Raw genomic sequence first — 17,055 nt, forward strand, 5'->3', positions numbered from 1 at the left:
GTCTTTATTATGAGCTTTCGCTTTTTTGGCAAGATTCTTTTCAAATTCTCTCTTTACCTTTCTTATCATTGCTTTGCATCTAACTTGCCCGTGCTTATGCTGTTTCCTGTTTCCTTCATTCAGATCCCTTTTCCATTTCTTGAAAGATGTTCTTTTAGCTATTATAGCCTCTCTCACTTCATCTTTTAACCATCTCAGTAGTTGTTTAGCCTACTTTCAACCTTTTCTAATCTGTGGAATACATCTGGTCTGATCTTCCCAAATTGTATTTTTAAACAATGTCCATGACTGATCTAAACTCTTAACCTTTTAATTGTGTCAGAGGTGGACCCTTGGGCTGTAGGGTTGACGCAACCCATAGGTGAGGACCTATGGGTCCCCACTGTCAGCAGGTGGAGTGGACTGAAGGTAGAGGCCCCTGGACCTTCACCTATACCAGCCCTCGTTCCCCACGGGTTGAGCCTTTGGGTGCTGGGGCCGGCAGGACTTAGGTGGGCCTTGAGGTTAGTTAACGAGAAAGGTTGGTTCAGCCCAGAGACAGCAGACAATAGGTGGCGTAGACCTATCCCAGACTAGGTTCGGTACAGGAACTCGGGCACCAATGGAATGGAGATTAGCTGGGGGCGCTCGAGCAAAGGTAGGCCGGAGCCTAATAAGTCCATGTCCAGGTAGTAAGCTAGAGGAGGCATCAATGACAGGCTTGGATCAGGGCCGGCGGCAAAGCAGAGGTCGTGGCAAGCAATGCTGAGTTCAGAGCTTGGAGAAAGTCAATAGCTTTAGCCAATCAAGGCAATGGTATGATCACAGAGAAGTCAATAGCGGTAGTCAGGCATAGCAGAGGTCTGGGTCTGGAGATAGGCTGTAGCATAGTCAGGCATAGCGGTGATCTGAGTCTGGAGATAAGCTGTAGCATAGTCAGGCAAATTGAAGTCGATATCCATAGAGTCAGTCCAACACATAGACAGGGCAGGAACAACGAAGACAGGAACCGGGAACAACGGAGGTCAGGAATGAAGAATAGAGAGGATTATCGAGTGCTCTGATAACGAGGAGACCTGTTGCAAAGGCAACGCTATGGAGCGAGGCCTGATCTTAAATACACTAAAGAGTTTGACGTCATCATCCGGGGCCACGGCCAGTTTCCCGCCGTGGGCCCTTCTTAAGGATCAGAGATGTGCACGCGCCTAGGGAGGGGTGTGGCACAGGTCATAGAGTCTCTCCTCAGACCACGCAGAGAGGCCTGATGAGCAATGGCATCTTGAGCTGCAGTATTGGGAACCAAGGCAGAGCCAGAGGCACCGGGGGCAGCCCGAGGTCGGAGCCGGCAGCCCACTGCCGCCAGCGAGGAGGAACCAGGAGCTGGAGTATGCATGAGAAGGTGAGGGGGCAGTGCTGCAGGTCTGCCGTGGATGGCACACATAACAGTACCCCTCCTTATGCCCCCCTCTTGGAGGTCGGGGTTTGCCCGGATGGGAATGATGGTAATTCAGGAGGAGAGTCTTGTCCAGGATATTCTGAGCTGGTTCTCACAAATTCTCTTCGGGTCCGTAACCCTCCCAGGAAAGGAGGTATTCCCACCGGCAGCCCCTATGGCGGACGTCTAGGACTTTGTGTACCTTGTACGTTGTGTTGGTTTCCGCCACCAATGGATGTGGCTCAGGGGCTTTCTGGGCAAGATAGAATCACAGGTTTTAAGAGTGATACATGGAATGGATTATGTATTCCCAGTGAAGGAGGCAGCCGAAACTGGTATGTATTGGGTCCAATGCGTCGGATAACAGAGAAGGGACCGATATATCTAGGTGTGAATCTCTGGGACGGTATTCACAGTCGGATATACCGAGTACTTAATCTGACTTTCTGGCCAGGTAGGAATTCAGGAGCCGAGCGACGTCAACTGTCAGCAGTTCTCTTAGCCCGGGAAGTGGCCTGGTGCAAGCAGAGATTTGTCTGCTCCCATAATGTCTAAAGGGCATCCACAGTACGAGCGTAACCCTTTAAAACCCCTCCTGCGCGCTCCGATCCTATTTTGCATAGGCTCGGCAACACACGCAAGCCCCAGGATGCGCTTATGTCCTGGGGCTTGTAGAAAGGGGCAGGGCAGGGGCAGTACAGGGTGGGATGGGGGCGTGGCAAGAGGCCTCAGAAGACCCGCTAGGCCAGGGCATCGCGCCCCAGCACTCAGCCGGCGCACGTAACCTACACCTGCCCGGAGGGAGGCGCAACTTAAATAATAAAGGTAGGGGGGGATTTAAGTAGGGCTGGGGGGCAGGTTAGGTAGGGGAAGGGAGGGGAAGGTGGGGGGTGCGAAAGGACAGTTCCCTTTGAGGTCGCTCCAATTTATGAACGGCCTTGGAGGAAACAGGGAAAGCCATCGGGGCTCCCCTAGGGCTCAGCGCGCACAAGGTGCACAAGTGTGCAACCCTTTGCGTGCACCGACCCTGGATTTTATAACATGCGCGTGGCTGCACACTTATGTTATAGAATTTGTGCACGCCGGGTTGCGCACACAAATCTAAGCCCGCGCATAGGTTCTAAAATCTGGCCCTATGCGCATATTAGTACAAGCGTGCACATCCCCCCACTTTATAGAATTGGGTGGACATGTGCATGTGCTAGATGCACCCCCATCTCTTGATTTCGGCATGTGTATCCCTTTTAAAATTCACCTTAAAGTGCACACTTATTCCATGCAAAGGTTCACTCAGTTCTGCTAATTTTCAAAGCAGATTTATGTGCTTAAGCTTGCTTTGAAACTGTGAAGCTTCAGCCCTAGGCATGCCGTGATAAAATCGGGCTCTGAAAATTCATTGAAAATGAAGTGGGTACAAAAGTATCTGTGCACATTGGCACATTGGGGGCAATTGGTTACTCCAAATTGCCCCCAATGTTATCTTCCTTGCAGTCATAAACCATTACACTCTTTACTTTTCAAGGTTCAGCATGCAGAAGGAACAAAAGAATGAGGCAGAATAACGAGGTCTTCTTTAGATATCATTAATAAATTGAATCTGCTGGAAACAATTAAGGAAGCAGACAGCCAGGACAGCAATTCACAGGAGAAATCACTGCAGTCCTTTTTATGTCAGTAGAGCATAAATACCTATCCTGTCTTGTTAGGTTCACACTCTATAATTCTTATACAGAAGGAAAAGATTGCTTCAGTGCTGGAATATACACTGAATGTACTACACAGCCACACAACTAAATGCATACAATAAAATACCAAAACTGTACAGAAGATGAGATGGCAAAAAAAAAATTACTTCTGAAAGTGTTTTTATTGTGTCAATGTGAAAACATACTATTTTATTATTATTGCAAATTTATTAATCGTTTCTCCAAATGACTCCAAATAAATCCAAATGACTCCAAATGAATCCAAATGACTGCTTTCATTTTTTTCAGTTGATTTAAATATATTTTTCCTAACACTGGTGTAATTTGTAGAAATTATGCAAGATCCTTTACATATTTTGAGGTTCATTATCAAAAGGTTTCATCATGCAAAATTGGAGGTTACTGGTGTAAGTAGCATGTACGCATATAAGAAGTATTTTCCAAAAACTGGAAGTATGCTTGTACTAGCAGGGGCGTAGTGTCCATTGTGCACACTGGTGCACAGGCACCACCATCTTTAGAAAGGTTTGTGCCATGCACCACCAGTTTTAGATGCCTGTAGCCGCCGGAAGATCCCAACCTGCCCAGTGGCCAAAGTGAAGGAGACCCCATGGTCGCTGAAGGATTGCATCAGGCTGGCTCTGCTGTCCAAGTGGAGGAGGCCTTTCAGCCACCAGGGGATCCGATCCCTCCTAGCGGAAAAGTGAAAGAGGTACATGCGGCCACTGGGGGATCAGATACTGTCCAGTGGCAAAAATGAAAAAGGCGTGTGCGGCCAATGAGGGATCCCATCCCATCCGGTAACACAAGTGAAAGAGGCCCCTCAGTTGCTGACTCGAATGCCAAGTCAAGGTGCCCCGGGAATCTTGTCCCTCTCGAGCATTAGTGTGTGTACGTGTGTGTCTGCCCTGTCTGAGTGAGAGGGAGCCAGTGCATATGTGTGCTTGAGAGATAGGAAGCCAGTGTGCGTGTGCTTGAGAGAGTGGGAACCAATGTGTGTGTGTGTCTGTCTGTCTGTCTGAGAGGGAGCAGTGCATGTGTGTACTTGAAAGATAGGGAGTCAGTGTGTGTGTGTGTATATCCATGTGTGTGTGTGTGTGCATTTGAGAGATAGGAAGCCAGTGTGCATGTGCTTGAGAGATTGGGAACCAGTGTGTGTGTGTGTGTCTGTCTGTCTGTCTGAGTGAGAGGGAGCAGTGCATGTGTGTACTTGAAAGATAGGGAGTCAGTGTGTGTGTGTGTCCATGTGTGTGTGTGTGTGTGTGTGTGTGTATGTGCACACTTGAGAGATAGGAAGCCAGTGTGCATGTGCTTGAGAGATTGGGAACCAGTGTGTGTGTGTGTGTGTGTGTGTGTGTCTGTCTGTCTGTCTGAGTGAGAGGGAGCAGTGCATGTGTGTACTTGAAAGATAGGGAGTCAGTGTGTGTGTGTGTCCATGTGTGTGTGTGTGTATGTGTGTGTGTGTGTGCGCGCAATTGAGAGATAGGAGCCAGTGTGTGCATGTGCCTAAGAGAGAGGGAGCCATTGTGTGTGCTTATGAGATAGAGAGCCAATGTATGTGTGGGCTTGAGAAATAGGGAACCATTGTGTGTGCTTGTGAGTTAGAGAGCCAATGTATGTATGTGCTTGAGAGACAGGGAACCAGTTTGTGTGTATGGGGAGGGGGCGGGGGCTTGAGAGATAGAGAGCCAGTGTGTGTGTGTGTGTGTGTGTGTGTGTGTGTGTGTGTGCGTGTGTGCTTGAGGAAGAGGGAGCCAGTGTTTGTGTGCACTTGAGAGAGAGGGAGCCAATGTTTGTGTGCGCTTGAGACAGAGGGAGCCATTTTGTATGCTTGAGAAAGAAGGAGCCACTGAGTGTGTGTGTACCTGAGAGAGAGTAAGCCTATGTGTGTGCATATCTGAGAGAGAGAGGGATCAGCATGTGTGGGAGTGTTTGCATCTGAAAGAGAGGGAGCTAGCATGTATTGTGTGCCTGAGAGAGAGTGAGGGATCTAGCATGTATGCGTGTATCTGTGAGCCTGTGTGAGTTTCAAAAGAATATTTGTGTGTGTCTGTGTGACCATTAGAATGAACGTGTTTGTATATGAGAGAGGTATAGGTTTGTGCACCTCCTTTCCCCTCCCACTAATCAATGACAATTTCAGCGTCACCAGAAGTCAAAGGTATGGAGAGTCACCAGAAGTCAAAGGTATGGAGAATGAGTGAATTTTTTTATTGTTATTGATTTTAATTAATTGGGTGTTATTTGATCTGTATGATGTTTTTAATGATTTTATTGGTATTGAGGGAAATGTGAAAAAAAAAGATATATGCGTTTTTGTTTTGGTTGTTGTTCTGTTCATCAGTTTATTCTGATATATTAATTCTTTTCATTTGTTTGGTTTTACTATTATAATTGATGCTTTAGATTTCTTGATTTCATTGCTTGATGTTTTCTGAGGAATGGTGATCTTTCTGTTTTTCCATTGGTGCACTACATACAAAGTATGACTTGTTGAGATTTCCAGTTCAGTTTTTGTCTGCATGCTCTATTTACAATCTCTTTATTCTGTATTTAGTGAGGGTCTGTCTGTGTTCTGCATGTGTGATGAAGGTGAGGTATTTTGCTAGTATGTAGTTTATGTGTAGGGGTCTATAGCAGCTTGTTTTTTTCTGTTTTCTTGATAAGTGTTATATTGTGTAATATTTGCAGTGCTGCCTTTTCATAGGTTGGGTTGTTACTATTTAAGTGCTGGCAGTTAGTGCTGTTTTGAAATGGGAGGTTTATTATATTGTAATTGTAATTTAATTTGCTCATAGCTTTCTGAAGACCAAACCCATACCTACTATGCATTATAATTATTGCAATATGTTCCAAGTGTCTTTTTGTTTTTTTGCAGGGTTTTCTGGTTGACACCACAGCAGCGCATGTAAATATAATGTACATGTTGTTGTGATAATTTTACTTGAAAAGACTGTACTTTGAGTGTCCTTTTTCATGTAAAATCTTATATTAAAAATGCATAATTTTAAATTGCTTGTGGAGAGGGCTGTGGTGGGGGAGGCCTGGGCACAAAGCTGTAAGATTTACTTAAGGTGCCTAATACCCTTGCACTGGCCCTGACTAGAAAAAGAATGCAAATTAAACACTAAAAAAAAATTAGAATGAGGAGGGGCCAGCATGGCAATTGTGTTATGAAAACCTTGTCCTTAGGGATTCCATGCACTCTGGGGGTAAATTTTGAAAGAATGTACATGTTTTTTCATGTGAAAATGCACTTTACCCATGTAAGTAGACTTTTGAGAATTGCTACAGTATATGCTTTTGAATTATCAATAGGTTTTATATATGTAAGTGCAATTTAGTAGGTGAATTTTAAAAGTCCGGCATGTGCCAAAACCAGGAGATACGCGCACAAGTTGAGCGGATTTTATAAGTCGCCTGTATACACGCACATGTTACATTTATGTACATAACTTCTTTGAAAATTACCTTTCCAATGATTCACATATCTATGAAGATATGTGGGTAAATAGCTAGTTATCTGGCCAAATGAGGCCGAATAACTTTAGACCTGCTTCCAAGCAGGTCTAAAGTTATGGGGCTAACTTAGCTAGATATTCCCGAAATTTGCTTAAGTTGGCCAGATAACAGGTGTTGCGCGACGCAGCCGTGCAGCCACACGACCGGCTCAGCTTACCAGCGCAGGCGGATCTGCAGTTGGGCGGCGAGGCATACGGGACATCTCCCCCAGCGCGATGTCCGACGTCGCTGAACGCGGGCATGAGCAACCCTCCAGACGCTCACCCCGCCTCTTAAAGGGGCCAGGGACAGGAAGTGTCCCGGCCCCAGGAAGTGACATCATTGACAGCTTCCTTTAAAGCCGGGGACCTGCCTGCCAGTCTTTGCCTTGCAACAGGTCTTCCTGCCTAGCTGTTTCTCTGCCTTGGTTGTGATTTGGATTGCCTGACTCTGCCTGCCTCTGACCTGGATTGCCTGACTCCGCCTGCTGCCTGCGTGCCTCCTGCCTCTGACCCGGATTGCCTGACTCTGCCTGTCTGCCTGCCTGCCGCCTGCCTCTGACCCGGATTGCCTGACTCTACCTGCCTGCCTGCCACCTGCCTCTGACCCGGATTGTCTGACATTGCCTACCTGCCGCCTGTCCTGATACGGATTATCTTTTGGACTTTGCCTATTGCCTGCTTCCTGCCCTGATCTGGACTTCACAGGACTCTGTCTTCCTTCTGCCTGCCATTGACACCAGTCCACACCCGGATTCCACCTATTCAGGTGAGGGGGTTTCCTATTCACTGTTGATTCTGCCTTCCGACGGTGAGGGTTCGTGGGGTCATCTTCTGATAGCCCCATCTCACCGTATGGACCCAGAAAAAGTGTGTTGCATCCAAGATTGGGTCCAACCATCCACCCTCCGGGATCTTCAAAGATTTCTAGGATTTGCGAACTTTTATCGACATTTTATTCCACATTTTTCTCAACTGGTGGCTCCTCTAACGGCACTTACGCGAAAGGGAGCTGACGCCAAGAAATGGCCACCCGAGGCATGTTCAGCTTTTACAAGACTTAAGCAAGCCTTTCTACAGGAACCATGCCTCCGGCACCCTGATCCAGAATACCCATTCATTATGGAAGTGGACGCTTCCTCTCTGGGAGTGGGAGCAGTGCTAAGCAAGAGGGCAGATTCCGGGACCTTACGACCCTGTTCTTTTTTTTCACGGAAATTCATGTCCGCTGAATGTAACTACGGTATAGGGGATAAATAACTCCTTGCTATCAAGTTAGCCTTGGAGGAATGGCGACACTGGTTGGAGGGGGCCCATCATCGAATCACAATTTTCACAGATCATAAAAATCTTGAATATCTGCATCAAGCACAACATCTTAATCCTCGTCAGGCCCGATGGTCACTTTTCTTTGCTCGATTTGATTTTGAACTATGTTATCGGCCAGCAGAAAAAAACGCCAGGGCGGACGCACTCTCCCACTCTTTTGAAGCCAATGAAACCCCGGACCCACCAGCATACATCATTGATCCAGCTCGGATTCTACTAGCTGTGACCTTACCTGTACCTTCTGGGAAGACTGCAATTCCCTCTAGGCATCGCCAGAAAGTCTTAAAGTGGGCCCATGATTCTTTAACAGCAGGACATTCAGGCCAACGTCATACATTGGACCTCTTCAGACGATATTACTGGTGGCCATCTATGACACATGATGTAAAATCCTATGTTGAATCCTGTCCCATCTGTGCCCAACACAAACCACGCATAGGATGACCGTGGAGACTTCTACAACCTTTACCTGCTCCCAAACAACCTTGGACATATTTATCTACTGATTTTATAGTAGATCTTCCCACGTCTAATGGCTGTACTGTTATCTAGAATGAAAAAACTTAACAATCATTCAGAACCCAATTACACTAAAAAACATCCAAAAAATACAACTAGCAGAGAAAGTACGAAACCTGGGAGTGATAATCGATTCAGAATTAAGTATGAAACAACATGTATCTCAAAAAGTAAGAGAAGGTTATGCCAAACCTATGATTCTAAGAAGACTAAAACCACTACTAACACCCACCAACTTCCGCTCAGTATTACAAGCCTTAATCTTTGCCAGTACTGATTACTGTAACGCCCTACTACTGGGCCTACCATACACCACAATAAGACCACTACAGATACTTCAAAACACAGTGGCAAGAATTTTAACTTAACTGGAAAAAGCAAAAGAGACCATATCACTGAAACCTTAATAGAACTACACTGGTTACCCGTTGAACAAAGAATACAATTCAAGACTTTATGCACCATACATAAATTAATACACGATGAAAAAGCAGAGTGGCTGAACACAGCCCTACGCGTACATACCCCCACAGAAATCTGAGATCAGCAAACAAAGCACTGCTAACTATTCTCTCAGTAAAGACGGCCAGACTAACCCAGGTAAGGGATAGGGCCCTATCCCTAGCAGGACCCACAATATGGAACAATATGCCGTTAGAAATCAGACTACAAAGTAACATCAAAACCTTATTTAAGCAAGCATACCTCAAAGAGAATTGAGAGCAGAAATCAGGGAAATTTTGGTTGCAGTCAGTCAAGCTCCCACTCACACACCTTGTTTCTTTAAGTATGAGCTTCTCATTACTATATCCTAAACTATTCCTTCAATTTTTTAAACAACAAAGAACTAAAATAAAGTAGTACGATATCTTATAGCCGAGCAAGAGGAAACTGGAAATGACTTATAACACTCACCAAATAATATTTTTTTTATGAAACTATGTTACAGTAAATTAACGGCACCTGTTTAAGAGTTTAGAATTCCAGATACTGTATTTAACATATAGTTTTTGTGCCCTATTGTGAACCGTTGTGATGGCACCCGCTTAACGACGGTATAAAAAAGATTTTAAATAAATAAAATAAATAAATAAATCTGGGTAGTCATGGATCGATTCTCAAAGATGGCTCATTTTGTGGCACTTCCCGGCCTCCCATCTGCACTGGAGCTGGCACGTCTGTTTATCTCCCATGTCTTCCGTTTGCATGGACTTCCTTGTCATATCACTCTGATCGAGGCATACAATTTACGGCTAAATATTGGCAGTCCCTTTGCTGGAAATTCAATATCCAGCTGGGCCTCACTAGTGCTTATCACCCCCAGGCCAATGGGCAAATGGAAATACTTAATCGTACCCTTAAAACCTTCTTAAGGACATTTACCAATACGCATCAGGACAATTGGGCTGATCTTCTTCCGTGGACAGAATTCTCTCATAATTCCCACCTCAGTTCCTTTACAGGCACTTCTCCCTTCCAGGTAGTATATGGGAGACAACCGTTACCCCCCCCCCTCCCCCTTCCATTATCCCTCTCCGTACCCTCCCCGGCCGCTCAATTGACAGCGGTCAATTTGCACAAGTTCTGGAGACAGACTGAAAATTTGCTGCGTAAAGCGGGCCTACGGGCCAAGATGGTAGCTGATCGCCATCGAAGACCAGCTCCCCTATTTCATCCTGGAGAAAAGGCCTGGTTGTATACACGTAACATCCTCCTTAGAGTTCCATCCATGAAGTTGGCACCACGCTATACTGGCCCATTTTCTGTAGTGCAACGCATGGGGCCAGTTTCCTACCAGCTGCGATTACTGTCCTCTCTCAAGATACATGATGTCTTTCACGTCTCCTTGTTGAAACCTCTCATTCTTTCTTGGCCTTCTCGCAAATCACCTGAATCCTCCCGAGTATCAACTGAGGAGGATCAGATCTTTGAGGTTCAAGAAATTTTGGACGCTCGTCATCGCCGGAAGTGCTGGGAGTATCTCATATCATGGCAAGGCTTTGGCCCTGAAGAAAATACTTGGGAGCCTGCATCCAACATCCTTGATAAAAATCTCTTGTGCCAGTTTCACAGTGCTTATCCCCAGAAACCCAGACCTCCTGGGAGGAGGCCTAAAAGAGGGGGTACTGTTGCATGGCGCGGCCGTGCAGCCGCACGACTGGCTCAGTTTACCAGCGCGGGTGGATCTGCAGTCGGGCGGCGAGGCATACGGGACATCTCCCCCAGCGCGATCTCCGACGTCGCTGAACGCGGGCATGAGCAACTCTCCAGACGCTCGCCCCGCCTCTTAAAGGGGCCAGGGACCAGGAAGTGTCCCGGCCCCAGGAAGTGACATCATTGACAGCTTCCTTTAAAGCCGGGGACCTGCCTGCCAGTCTTTGCCTTGCAACAGGTCTTCATACCTAGCTGTTTCTCTGCCTTGGTTGTGATTTGGATTGCCTGACTCTGCCTGCCTGCCTGCTGCCTGCCTCTGACCCGGATTGCCTGACTCTGCCTACCTGCCTGCCTGCCTGCCGCCTGCCTCTGACCCGGATTGTCTGCATTGCCTGCTGCCTGCCGCTTGTCCTGATGCAGATTATCTTTTGGACTTTGCCTATTGCCTGCTTCCTGCCCTGATCTGGACTTCACGGGACTCTGTCTTCCTTCTGCCTGTCGCTGACACCAGTCCACACCCAGATTCCACCTATTCAGGTGAGGGGGTTTCCTATTCACTGTTGATTCTGCCTTCCGATGGTGAGGGTTCGTGAGGTCATCTTCTGATAGCCCCATCTCACCTCGGTCTAGGTTCCACATTCCGGCTGGCTTCAGCCAACAACAGGACCCCTCCCTGGAATGCTCCCCCGAATGCCCCTTTTTCTATCTGGCTAAATTATAGCCAGAAAACATATCTGGCTATAATTTAGCAGAATAAGAGACTCAATATGCTGTATATATCATTTAGATGGATAATTTGTGAGCTATCCATCTAAATACTTTTGAATATCTACCCCACTATGTTTTAGTTCTTTCACAATTCTGGAGTGAATGCCATTACTCTTTAGTTTGTCAATCTGATCTATTATATCTAGGGATGTGAATCGGTACCAGACTCATTTCCGGTATTGTGTTTGGGTAAAAACCGCGGGAAATCTTCGTTCCCGCGGTTTTTATGCATTTAAATCTGCTGTGTCGTGCCAAAAAATAAAACAAACATCCCGACCATTTAAATTTAATTCTTTCTAATCCCCCACCCTCCCGACCCCCCAAAAAACTTTTTTAAAGTACCTGGTGGTCCAGCGTGGGTCCTGGAACCGATCTCCCACTCTCGGGCCGTCGGCTGCCAGTAAACAAAATGGTGCTGATGGCCCTTTGCCCTTAGCATGTGACTGGGTATCCGTGCCATTGGCCGGCCCCTGTCACATGGTAGGAGTAATGGATGGCCGGTGCCATCTTTAAAAATTTTGATTAGTGGCAGCCGATGGCCCGAGAGCGGGAGATCACTCCCGGGTCCCCTGCTGGACCATCAGGTACTTTAAAAAGGTTTGGGGGGGTCTGGAGGGTGGGGGATTAGAAAGAATTAAATTTAAAGGGTCAGGGTGGGTTTGGGGGTTATTTTTAAGTGTCCTTTCTTCCCCAAAATGATAAGAGAACCCCATGAAAAATTGCGTGGGGTTTTCCTATCAGGTTCGGGGGGCCCCCCGAATTCTGACGAGTTTGAAAATATCTTCCGATATTTTCAATCATCAGAAAAATGATTCACATCCCTAATTATATCCTCCACAGATATTTGTTTGTTGTTCAGAATCTCCATCATTAAAATGATGTTTCAGGTATGGGCATATTCCCAATATCCTCCTCAGTAAAGACTGAGGCAAATAATGGCCACTGCTATTACTAGCAACAGTAACATGGAATAGACTTAGTTTTTGGGAATTTGCCATGTTCTTATGGCCTGGATTGGCCACTGTTGGAGACAAGATGCTGGGCTTGATGGTCTGACTAGTATGGTATGTTCTTATGTGTTCATTTTTTCTGCTGTTTCCTTGTCAACACTGAGCACCCCTTTTCCCCCTTTGATCATCTAGTTACCTAACTGAGTCCCTCACAGGCTTTTTGCTTCAAAGTTTGTATTATTTGTTTTTACCTCACTGGCAAGCTTCTTCTCAAATTCTCTTATTGGAGAGAAAACCGGGAATGGGGAGGAAAAGGAGAGCAGTCAAGAACAGGGAGGGAGAATTAGGGAGGGGAAAGAGGATGTTCCTGTATCAGTAAGAAGGCTGGAGGAAGGATCTGAGATTGTGGACAGGTGAAGAGCAGGGAGAAGAAGGTTCCAGGATTAGAAAGAAAAGAATCCAGAAACAAAGGTTGAATTAGATGAGACAAATTACAGAAAGATCTGGGCAAGGGAGGGGTTGGTATCCCTGTTTTAATTCCAATAATCCTTCCCCTTGTATCTCATCTTTACTGCGCCCTCCTTTAAATCCTCTTTCTTTCCCTTCCTCCCCAAATCCTGGTACTAACCTCTCATTACCCCAGTCCTACAAGCCCTCTCACACATATAGTGCAATCTTTTCCCTTCACCCATGTACCCAATTACCTCTTTCTCACAAACTTGTGCAACTATCTCCTCTTTCTTGCTCCCCAGTCCATCCTTTCTTTCTCATCTCCTAGTTGATCCCCTCTCACTTTCCATTTTCCTTTCACCTCTTTCTTCTCCCTCCCTCACCTCAGATTCCCCCTCTTACTTGCCACAACAATCAAGCACTGCACATAAAAGGAAGATGAAGACAGAGTGTTGGGTTGGGTTGGGTTGGGTTGGGTCCTTCTCCTCTGTCAGTGGAAGCAGTAGTCATATTTTGAAACGTGAGGGCACCATAGTGTCAAGTGGTTTATAGTGCAACATTATGGCTCTGGTCAGCAGAAGAGGCTAAAGTTGTCCAAGGCCCCGTTGCTACTCTCCTCCTCGTCTTTTTGCTTGCAATCAGGGTTAGGTGAGATGCGATCATTGAGGATGGAGGGGTAAGGGTGAAATAGGAATGAGAGGGGTCCTGGTTCACACAGCATGGGCCATATCTTGCATCCCATGCCATAGCCAAAGAGAACCAGGGGCTCTGTTTAAGGTACAGGAAATAAATAAAATTGTATTTATTTTTATAATAAACTGATTCCTATTTTAAAACACAAAGATAAATTGACTTGAATTCAATTGCCCATTTCATTAGTGTACAAATTTAAATGAGAATGATATTATACTGCTGAGCTCTGACTGTCAAGTGTATGTTAAATAACTGTGTACATGTTTGAGAAGACACAGTTACCAGTCAGCTCAGATCCAAGATAAAAGCTGAATTATTCTGCTAACCCAGAGCAAAGCCAATTAAACGTCAGGTTCAGCATAGATGTGTCCCATCTCTGACAGTGTTCTGATGCTTGAAGGAGTGGAAGATGAAACAATTTTGGGGGCATAGCTCAGTGGTAGAGCATTTGACTGCAGATAAAGAGGTCCCTGGTACAAATGCAGCTGTCCCCTTTCTGGCCATAATTTCTTAGCTTATATGGGGGAAAGCCGAACGTTGATAAGAAGTGAATGGTTTGGAATGATGTATCTTTGAAAGATACAAAGAAAGCAGAGAAAATAGGGCATCCCAGTAGAGAGATTACAATGAATGCCAAATTGGACCAGTTCTCTTTAAGTAAATTGCAAAAAGATTCCAAATTACCCCTGTCAACTGATGAGCAGGCTGTTAATACAAAGAAAAAAACCATACTTTGAAATGTCTGTATACAAATGCTATAAGTCTATAAAATAAGATGGGAGAGTCAAGAGTGCATAGTACTGGATGAAGAGGTAGATATAAATGGCATTTCAGAGGCCTGGTGGAAGGAGAATAATCAATGGGGCACTGTGATACCAGGGTACAAATTTTATCGAAATGATAGGATGGATCAAATTAATGGAGGAGTGGCACTGTATGTTAAAGAGAGCAATAAGTCAAACAGGAAAAAAGTTCTTCAGGAAACAAAATGTAATGCTGAATCTTTATGGACAGAAATTCCAGGTAAAAAAAGGCAATTACATAGGAGTGGGGCTGTATTACCATCCACCTAGCCAGAATGAGCTAACAGACAATTAAATGCTAAAAGAAATTAGGGAAGCTAACAAAATCAGCAGCACAGTAATAATGGGTGATTTCAATTACCCCAGTATTGACTGGGTGAATTTTATATCAGGACATTCTAGAGAAGTAAAGTTCCTAGATGAAATAAATGACTGCTTCATGGAGAGCTGGTACAAGAACAAACAAGAGGGGAAACTATTTTAGACCTAGTTTTTAGTGGAACATATGATATGGTGCAAAAGGTAACAGTGTTGGAGCCACTTGGCAATAGTGATCACAGCATTATCAAATTTGTCTTAATAACTGGAGGGAACCCAAAAAAATGAAATCTACTATGACAGCACTTAACTTTCAAAATGGTGACTATGATAAAATGAGGAAATGAAAAAAACCGAAAGGAGCCTCTGCAAAGGTTAAGAATTTATCTCAAGCTTGGACATTATTTAAAAATACCATCTTGGAAGCCCAGACCAGATGTATTCCATGCAATAGAAAAGGAATGAAGGAAGGCTAAACGAATACCAACTTGGTTAAAAAGTGAGGCGAGAGAGGCTATAATATCTAAAAGGACATCTTTCAAGAAATGGAAAAGGGATTCAAATGAAGAAAACAGGAAACAGCATAAGCACTTCCAAGTCAGATCCAAAGCATCGATAAGGATGGTAAAGGCAGAATTTAAAATGTAGCTTGCAATAGAATAAAAAACATATAGGGGTAGATTTTTAAACTTATGCTTGTACATCCATGTGAGCCCACTACCCGGCGCGTGCATATGGACGCGCAATTTTATAACATGTGCGTGCCGGGGGGGTTGAATAATGGGGGCGGTGAATGCAAGGGGGGGGGGGGTTGAATAATGCAACTTTTGTGCATCGAGGCTTCGCGGCCTTCCCCAGTTTCCTCCCAGTCAGCTCCAATTAAGGAGCTGACTGGGAGGGAACTTCACTACCCCTTGCCCATCCTCCCTCCTCCCCTGTCCTCCCTGACCCCTAAAAAGGCCATACCTATTTTTTTTCTTTGTTTTTCGAACTTACACCAGCTCCTAAGTTGCATACTCCGGCAGACTGCCAGCACACGATCCCCCAGCACAGCAGTAAATGGCTGCTTACCGGCTACCTCCAGCTCCATCTCACCCCATCTCCGGACCGCTCCTTTTCTTTGGCCCGGCTCTTGTGTGCATAACGAGGGTTACACGCACATCTGGGCCCCTTCTAAAATGTGTGCATCATGCACAAGGCCTGGCTGCATGCATAACCCCCATATTTTATGCTCGCAGGTGATTTAAAATTCACCCGAAAATAAATAGTTTTTCAGGACATTCAAGGTAAAAAGCCTGCAACAGGGTCAGTTGGATCATTAGCTGATCAAGGGGTAAAAGGGACACTTAGGGATGACAAAGGCATAGCAGAGGGACTAAATGAATAATTTGCTTCAGTATTCACTGAGGAAGATATAAGAGATATACCCATGCCAGAAATGATATTCAAAGGTGATAATTCAGAAGAACTGAAACAAATCTCAGTGAACCTGGTAGATGTTCTAGGGCAAATTGACAAACTAAAGAGTAACAAATCACTTGGACCAGATGGTATACATCCCAGAGTGCTGAAAGAAGGAGAACATAATTTGAGGACCTGCTATTGGAAATTTGTAAACTATCAGTAACATCATCTTTGGTACCTGAAGACTGGAGGGTTGCCAATGTAACACCAATTTTTAAAAAGGGATCAAGGGGTGATTCAGAAACTACAGCCCAGTGAGTCTGATGACTATGCCAGGAAAAATGGTAGAAACTATCATAAAGAACAAAATTGCTGAACATATTGATAAGCATAGTTTAATGGGACAAACATGGATTTGGCCAAGGGAAGTCTTGCCTCATAAATTTGCTACAGTTTTTTGAGGGCAAAAATAAGCACGTGAATAAATGTGAGCCAGTTAATATAGGGAATCTGGGGGGTAGATTATAAAAAATAGCGCGATCGCGTACTTTTGTTGGCACACCAGGCGCCAACAAAAGTATGCTGGATTTTATAAGATACGCGCGTAGCCGCGCGTATCTTATAAAATCCAGGATCAGCGCGAGCAAGGCTGCCGATTTTGGGCAGCCTGCGCGCGCCGAGCCACGCAGCCTGCCTCCGTTCCCTCCGAGGCCGCTCCGAAATCGGAGCGGCCTCGGAGGGAACTTTCGTTCGCCCTCTCCTCACCTTCCCCTCCCTTCCCCTACCTAACCCATCCCCCCGGCCCTATCTAACCCCCCTACCTTTATCCATGGATTTACGCCTGCCGGAGGCAGATGTAAATCCACGCGCGCCAGCTGGCTGCTGGCGCACCAAGACCTGACCTGGAGGCTGTTCCGGAGGGTGCGGTCACGCCCCTGGAACGCCCCCGGGCCGAAACCACGCCCCTGGGCCCGCCCCCAAATGCCGCATCACGCCCCCGAAACGCCGCGTCATTTGGTGACGCCCCCGACACACCCCCGACACGCC

This window comes from Rhinatrema bivittatum, chromosome 3, assembly GCF_901001135.1.
Source record: "Rhinatrema bivittatum chromosome 3, aRhiBiv1.1, whole genome shotgun sequence".
NCBI lineage: Eukaryota > Metazoa > Chordata > Amphibia > Gymnophiona > Rhinatrematidae > Rhinatrema > Rhinatrema bivittatum.